Source organism: Miscanthus floridulus, chromosome 3, assembly GCF_019320115.1.
Source record: "Miscanthus floridulus cultivar M001 chromosome 3, ASM1932011v1, whole genome shotgun sequence".
NCBI classification, from domain to species: Eukaryota; Viridiplantae; Streptophyta; class Magnoliopsida; order Poales; family Poaceae; genus Miscanthus; species Miscanthus floridulus.
The window spans coordinates 117,127,059-117,135,789 of record NC_089582.1 but is presented as its reverse complement, the minus strand read 5'-3'; the positions used below and the strand labels follow the sequence as shown (position 1 = coordinate 117,135,789).

The 8,731-nt window shown below is 37.2% G+C and overlaps 2 pseudogenes; both read right to left on the bottom strand.

Moving 5' to 3' along the window:
• Positions 1–5,726: 5,726 nt before the first annotated feature.
• Positions 5,727–6,722, bottom strand: LOC136544265 (uncharacterized; annotated as a pseudogene).
• A 119-nt stretch (positions 6,723–6,841) lies between these two features.
• On the bottom strand, positions 6,842–8,244 carry LOC136544264 (protein ALP1-like; annotated as a pseudogene).
• Between the last annotated feature and the right edge of the window lie 487 nt (positions 8,245–8,731).

Sequence of the window (8,731 nt, the reverse complement as noted above, 5' to 3'; positions counted from 1 at the left end):
ATTGTCCTTGGGTCTGTTCATTTTAAATTATTTCCCTACATTCTAATTAAACTATAAAATTTTGAATTAGGATACGAGGTAAGACATGCAAACAGATATTTCAAAACTACCTGTAGAGTCCAAAGAACTTAATAAATAAATCCTTCTGGAGGCAATGCAAATTCTCTCTAATCTTTTATTTGGTGTAGTTAGTGTTATCATAGTACCCGCATGTATTCATGGGAAATAAATCATGGATAAAATATGGACACTTTTTGGTGTGACATTCCAACATAGATCCATCGTCCTGCCAATATCCTTGAGGCAGATCACATAAAGGATGAGAGTCTCTGTATAAGATTGCTCACAAGAGACTCAAACTTATATCTGATCATGGTAATGTTAAATTGCTTTGCATCAAAAGCATCGGCAATGATAAATGGGGACATAGGTTTTAGTATGCATAGTGGAAGAAAACTCAACCTTGGTCTTCTCAACAGCTTTTCTGAGCCTTTGCAGTGCTAACTTGTTCTTACTCAGATAGCCAAGAGATGCACCATAAAATTATGCACCACTAAGAAAAGTGTCACCATTGGTTGCCTTGACTTGAAAAATGTGTTGAAATTAAGAATTACAACACCTAATTCAATATCTTGGAACAGACACTTAAGTGGATATCTTATTCTACAATATATATCTGTGTGGAATAGTCCTAAAGCCACACATATTTATACGGTGAGTATAACATACTTTGTTTTAAAATTTTATGATAGATTTTTTAAGACACAGTATTATCCATGTGACAGGCGCTAATATTTACATATATACTCGAACCTATGTGTACAAGATTATATGGAAATGCAGCGAAACTTATTCATAGATTTATTGGCGCATGAAAGAAATAGATATAGGAGAATTCTTTATGCCGATATAAAATATTATCTTAGACATATCACAAAAAAAGTCTATACAGTAGAGTTTGTAAGCCTGCGACGCTGCGCTCTCCATGACTGTGTTAATTTCACGAACTTTGCTTTTTAATCATAGTGGATCTTCGAAAAAATAGACTTTGTATCGACTAAAATATATACTTCGACTTTCATGTGCTAGAACTTTAGCTCGTAAACATAAAAGTATGGTAGGAACTTTTATGCAACGATTAGGTTTGGTATTTTTAGAAGAATTTTTTACAGAAGAAGAGCAAGCTTTTTCTTTGATGTTCACCAAAATCAAAATAATTCACTTTTCTTTCCATGGATCACAAAGTGAGCGTATTTGGTATTTGGATATTATCCGTATCAATGACCTGGTGAATCCTCTTACTCTTAATTAATTATTAGACAAAATTAATTTAATTTAACAGTATTGTTATCTTATCGTGCGATCCATGTGTGTTTAGTACAAAAGATTTAGTTGTCACGTAGCAACGCACGGACAGGCTACCTAGTTTATATTTTAAGGGGTAGAATACCCGATTTTATACGTGAGGAGATGAAGTAGACAACCACCAATAATTTAAGGGGTCAAGTAGACTCTTTCCTTTCTGATTAGGATACGAGGTAAGACATGTACAACTAAAAAGAACAAAATATGGACATTTTTTTATGCGATATTTGTTTTGGTTTGTCCGTCTGCCTGCGCCTGCGATCCCACGACATCTCCCATATGCTGTGTCCTTTGGTGTGATTCTCCTTGATTGAATATTGGCTGTCATGTGATAGAAAAATCACAACAAAATAGGAAATAGAAAATTATTATGCTATCTATATACACATTGCATGTTTGTATGCACCAGCATATATGGTAACGAGCAAAAGAAAAGAGAATTAACACAAAAGGAAAGAGAATTAAGACAAAAGGAATCTCTTTGCATTTCTAAGAACCTTGCCAAATTTGCCTACATTTAATTACTTCTCTTTGCATTTGTAAAAGGGACAACTTTTTTCTCCTTTCATTTGGTTTCACGCTCACGTGTTCCATCGCCCTCGCTTGCTGTTTCGTGCTGAAATTGCCCTTGGGTCTGTTCATTTTGAATTTTTTCCCCATATTCTAATTAAACTATAAAATTTTGAATTAGGATACGAGGTAAGACATGTACAACTAAAAAGAATAAAGTATAGATATTTTTTGGTGTGATATTTATTTTGGTTCGTCCGTCTGTCCACGCCTGTAATCTCACGACATCTCCCTCATGCTGTGTCCTTTGGTGCGATTCTCCTTGATTGAATATTGGTTGTCATGTGATAGAGAAATCACGGTAAAATAGAAAGTAGAAAATTATTGTGCTATCCATATACACATTATATGTTTGCATGCACCAGCATATATGGCAACGAGCAAAAGAAAAGAGAATTAACATAAAAGGAAAGAAAATTAAGACAAAAGGGCCTCATTGCATTTCTGAGAGCCTTGCCAAATCTGACTACATTTAATTACTTCCTCTCTTTGCATTTGTAAAAGGGACAGTTTTTTCTCCTTTTATTTGGTTTCACGCTCACGTATTCCATCGCCCTCGCTTGTTGTTTCTTACTGAAACTACCATTGGGTCTGTTTATTTTGAATCATTTCCCCATATTCTAATTAAACTACAAAAATTTGAATTAGGATATGAGGTAAGACATGCAAACAGATATTTCAAAACTATCTGTAGAGTCCAAAGAACTTAATAAATAAATCCTTCTGAAGGCAATGCAAATTCTCTCTAATCTTTCATTTGATGTAGTTAGTGTTATCATAGTACTCGCATATATTTATGGGAAATAAATCTTGGACAAAACGTGGACACTTTTTGGTATGATATTCCAACATTGATCCATCGTCCTGCCAATATCCTTGAGGCAGATCACATAAAGGATGAGTCTCTCTATGAGATTGCTCACCAGAGATTCAAACTTATATCTGATCATGGTAATGTTGAATTGCTTTGCATCAAAAGCATCGACAATGATAAACTAGGACATAGGTTTTAGTATGCATAGTGGAGGAAAACTCAACTTTGGCCTTTTCAGCAATTTTTTTGAGCCTTTACAGTGCTAACCTGTCCTTACTTAGATAGTCAAGAGGTGCACCATAAAATTATGCACCACTAAGAAAAGTATCACCATTTGTTGCCTTGACCTAAAAAATGTGTCGAAATTAAGAATTACAACACCTAATTCAACATCTTGGAACAGACACTCAAGTGGATACCTTATTCTATAATATATGTCTGTGTGAAATAGTCCTAAAGCCACACATATTTATACGGTAAGTATAACATACTTTGTTTTAAAATTTTATGATAGATTTTTAAGACACACAGTATTATCCATGTGACAGGCACTAATATTTATATATATACTCGAACCTATGTGTATAGGATTATATGGAGATGCAGCGGAACTTATTCATGGATTTATTGGCGCATGAAAGAAATGGATATCGGAGAATTCTTTCTGCCGATATAAAATATTATCTTAGACATATCACGAAAAAGTCTATACAGTAGAGTTTGTGGGCCTGCGACGCTGCGCTCTCCGTGACTGTGTTAATTTCATGAACTTTGCTTTTTAATCATAGTGGATCTTCGAAAAATAGACTTTGTATGGACTAAAATATATACTTCGACTTTCATGTTCGGTATTTTTAGAAGAATTTTTTACAGAAGAAGAGCAAGTTTTTTCTTTGATGTTCACCAAAACCAAAACAATTCACTTTTCTTTCCATGGATCACAAAGTGAGCATATTTGGTATTTGGATATTATCTGTATCAATGACCTGGTGAATCGTCTTATTCTTAATTAATCATTAGACAAAATTAATTTAATTTAACAATATTATTATCTTATCGTGCGATCCGTGTGTTTTTAGTATAAAAGATTTAGTTGTCCCGTAGCAACACACGAGTAAGCTATCTAGTTTATATTTTAAGGGATAGAATACCTAATTTTATAGGTGAGAGAATGAAGTAGACAACCACCAATAATTTAAGGGGTCACTCTTTCGGCCTGGACTAGATGTCATGTGCTGCTTTGTCCCTTCAACTCATCGTTGTCACTGTTAAGGAACATTTGATACATGGGCTATTCGTTAGGGCAAGCCCAACGCGGGCAGTCCAATTTGTTAGGGTCTGTTTGGTTTTACTTTTTAAATTTTTTTTCACATCGAATGTTTTAATACATGTATGACGTATTAAATATAGATTAATTATGAAACTAATTACACAACTTGCGACTAATTTACGAGACGAATTTTTTAAACATAATTAGTTCATGATTTGACAACATGGTGCTACAGTAAACATATGATAATATTAGATTAATTAGACTTAATAAATTTATCTCATAAATTAGCCTTTATCTATGTAATTAATTTTATAATTAATCTATATTTAATACTTTTTATTAGTCTAAACATTCGATGTGACATTTGAATTTTAGAAACGACCGAAGAATCCAACACCCTCTTAGCCTCGTCCAAAAGTGCTAGTCTACTTGAGTAAACTAAGGTTACTGTCCACTCCAACGCAGGTTACAGTTCGTGGTCCCATGAGTCACTGTTTCTCAGTCTTTTGCTGGCAACATGCACGCTACTTTTTCCATCGTCTTGACGTCACACCAGAGCGCTTCTTCCCAACACTCGGCCTGTTCGGGAGGCCGTATCGTATCGTGGATTATTTACTGCTGGCTGATTTGGTGTGAGAGAAAAACACTGTTCCCGACTGAAAATTTACGATCGTTTACGAGCAAGCGAACATGCTGACTAGCTGTAGCCAATGCCTTGAACTTTTCTCAGATGAGGATGTATATCGTGGCCTCTGCAGGCATATCCGACAGCCTGCGAGGCTAACAATCGCTGTGATATGCAACTTGTTCGGGAGGCCGTATCGTATCGTGGATTATTTACTGCTGGCTGGTTTGGTGTGAGAGAAAAACACTGTTCCCGGCTAGAAATTTACGATCGTTTACGAGCAAGCGAACAGGCTGATGAACGGTTGGCTCCGACGTGACCTCGGGGACAGCGTGCCAGCTTTTGCTAAAAGTAACTTTAGCTTATCTAAACCAAAGAGCTAATAGATGTTGTACTAGGTACTAGCTAACTAACTAGCTAACTCTAACTGATTTTGACTAATTTTTAGTCTTAATTAGTAACTAGCTCTAATGATCCAAATAGACCCTAATTTCTATTGCATTTGTGTCTAAAGCATGAATCTCTATGGCTTCATTTGAATGTTGGTATTGAGGTGAAGGAATTGCATTGGGGTAGGAATACCAAATCTGAGTGGAAATGAAAATGGCCTGCAATGCCAATGTTGTTGTTTAGAAGTGTATGTAATTGGTAGTTAGAATCAAAGGGTAGCAGCCAATTCCAATTCTTGTTTGGATGTACAAACTGTCGAATTCTATGTTTTGAAGAGTCTAGACAGTATACAACATTTTACATGTATGAGAATGTAGTCTCCATAGATTGTGGATATATTAGAAGTATCATATATCACTTTTCACATATAAAAATAGGAAAACTTTATTAAAATGATCAAAATAGCTGGAGAGGAATGAAAAAGTGAAAAAATGAAAGCACAAGAACATAGTAGCCATTATATAGCAAATAACATGAGATCAGTAGCTTCCAAGTACCCATAGAAGATTACAACATACTAAATAGGTCAGCAATTAGACAAGACATGTTTTTGCCTACCATAACAGAAGCTCCTAATTAGGATAACATGTTCTTAAGCATTACATGACAACAAGTTGACAGGAAGTCCCTCAATTGCCATCCTTCTCATTCAACATCAAGAGCCATTCCTTCCTCATGGCCATGGGAAGCTCCATAAGCGCTTGGAATAAGCGCTCATTAAGGATTAGCTTCCCATAAGATTGCAGCATGTCACACCTAGCAAAATCTGGTATCATTTGAAGTGCAGCAACGATTTCAGCAGTAGGGGTGACATGGGGCAGCGGTAATGGCTCAGTTGACTCCAAAGCATCTTTGAATGAGGTCTTCATATCTCTAAGCATGCAAAGAATTGCATCACCAATTCGCTACCTCTTTTGGGGCAACTCCGGGGATGCATCATCAGCTTGTTCAAGTGAATCTTGAGCACTTTCAGCACTAGTCTTGGCTCCTTCCCCATTGGCATGATCAGATGAGTAAATAGTGCTGAGTGCATCCCAATTCTTCACTACTTTGGTCTTGTAACAAGCTGATGCCTTGTTACTCTGCATAACAGGCACATGTTACTACAAAAGTGAGACAGAAGTGTGACAGAAAACAAAATATGTGTTAAGTAGTTAGCATTTTTCATAAATTTTGTGTAACTATAGACACTGGACAGTGGACTGGTCACAACTCACAAGCATCTAAAGACCATCTATATACATGTACTAGAACTACAGCAAACTAGAAAATAAAAGCAGACGAGAAAGTATCCTTACCTCCACATATCTATTCCACACATCTTCACTATCAATTGACAGCTTATTATTCTCCCAATCCCAACCAAATCCACTCTGAGAAAGTATCTTGCTAATGATCTCATAATGCTTGTCAAAAGTCTTGCACCGTGCTATTATATTGTCCTTTGTGATCTCCACATTGCACCTCTCATGTACATTCTTTATAGCGGCATTGTAGACATGTGGCTTCCATCCATTTTGGGCATGATCACCATTGTTGTGATGCTCAACAAGGATAGCCAACAATGCATTGTCCATCTCATCTGTCCAAGTGAGGTAAACCCTTTTTCCTTTTGCTGCAGCCATGGTGCTATCCACAAAATACCATAGAACTTAAAGTAAGGTAATATCATATAATACCACAGCTGATGCATGTACACCACAGAAGACAGCTATTCTTTCACACAAAAGATAACCCACACGGCCTACTCCATCTCGGCATCACCATGTTGCACAAGGTACTCATCAAACATGCCATTAGCTAGTTGCTCCCTAAAGGTGATCCATTCATTAGTCACTTGAACATTTCTAATTAAGTTAGCATCATCTATAGGCTCATTTGGCATAGCTGCTACTTCAGCGTCCACTGCTTGCAATTAGAAATCATCCATCACATGTTGTCTATCCCTTGCAAAGTTGTGTAACACACAACAAGCATTAATAATTTGAATATGCAATAATGTTAGTTAGTAGTCAGAAATTGCCATTCAAATTTCTGTTATGTCAAAGAAACTTTCTGTGTGCTGCTAAAACTTACAATTGTTACCTGATCTTTTATGTCAAAGAAACGTTGTGTGCGTAGGATAGCCCATTTTTTCTTCCATAAACCAAAAGTTCTCTCTACAACATTTCTAGCACGAGAATGACGCAAGTTATACAACTCTTTGGGGGTTTTTGGCTGTTGTTGACTTGAAACCCACTCTTTCAAATGGTACCGAGTGGATCTGAATGGAGCAAGAAATCCAGGTCCATTGGTATAACCAGCATCAACTAAATAATACTTCCCTATTGTGAAGCAACTTCGTTAGCTATCAACCAAATGAAAGAAAAAAATTGCCAAGATAAAGAGTCGTACCCTTAGGTACAACAAATCCATCTTGGCGACTCATTGCATCACATAGAACTCTTGAGTCAAAGGCTGAACCTTCCCAGCCAGGTAACACATACAAGAACTTCATATTCCAATCAACCACACCTCACATGTTAGTAGTGATTTGTTGCTTTATGTTCCTGTACCTCCCTTGGTCAACCACGGGAACAGACACATCAACATGACACCCATCAAGTGCTCCAAGTGCATTGCCAAACCACTTCCACTTATAATCATCAGGTGGTTGAACAAAAGGTTCAAGAAGCTTAATGAACTCCTCACTTAGAGATAGAATGGCTGTCAGCACATTAGAAAAGTGTCTACTGATGGTCTCTAAAGAACACTTGTAATCACCACGCAACAACCTCATTTTTAGACCATGCCCAACTACTAGCAAGAACATAGCAACCTTTTCTTCCACACTCACATATACACTATCATGGAGACCACATGTCTCATGCAACATGGTGCATAGATCATGGAAGTTCCCTTTAGTCAAACGCAACTTATCATAGCATGTAACTTTAGATCCATCATACATTTCTTTGAGCAAATCTTTCCTAGTATTGTGCCTACGCTCATCATCACTAAAGCACACTAAATTCCTTGGGCCCCTCTGTGAACTAAGATATGCTACCCCAAGAACAACTGACTCAAAGTAAAGTTCTATCAACACAATCTGCCTCCTCTTCTTTTATTTTCTTCAGTTATACAAGAAACCAATTCAAGATCTAACATTGTATAGCTACAATGCACACACATCACTTGTAAGAAATAAAATTCTAAACACAACAACACAACAACATACGATGATAAACTTCACAGCGTACAACAATAACACAACAACTAAGAATCACATACCTTCAATTCATCAATTGACCTAAAGAGGACCCAACGCTTGGAGAGCAATCTAAAAAATTAATGTAAGACATCATTAGGCTTTCTCTGTGTACTGCAATGGAGTGCCATAGATGAGAGAGGGGGCTTAGAGATTCAACCAGCCATCCAAAACAAACTCCCTTGTTCGTGAGATTGACTAGCGGAGAGAGAGGGGAAATAATGGAGGATGGACAGAAGTCCAAGGGAATGAGGAGGAGGCCACGGCACCATGGATGGAGCAGACGGTCGGGAGGGAGCAGAGCACGGTGGCGGACTTGGCGGCGGGCTATCAGGGAGGAGAGAGCACGGAGGGCGCTGGTGAGGGAGCTGATGGTGGCGGCTGTGA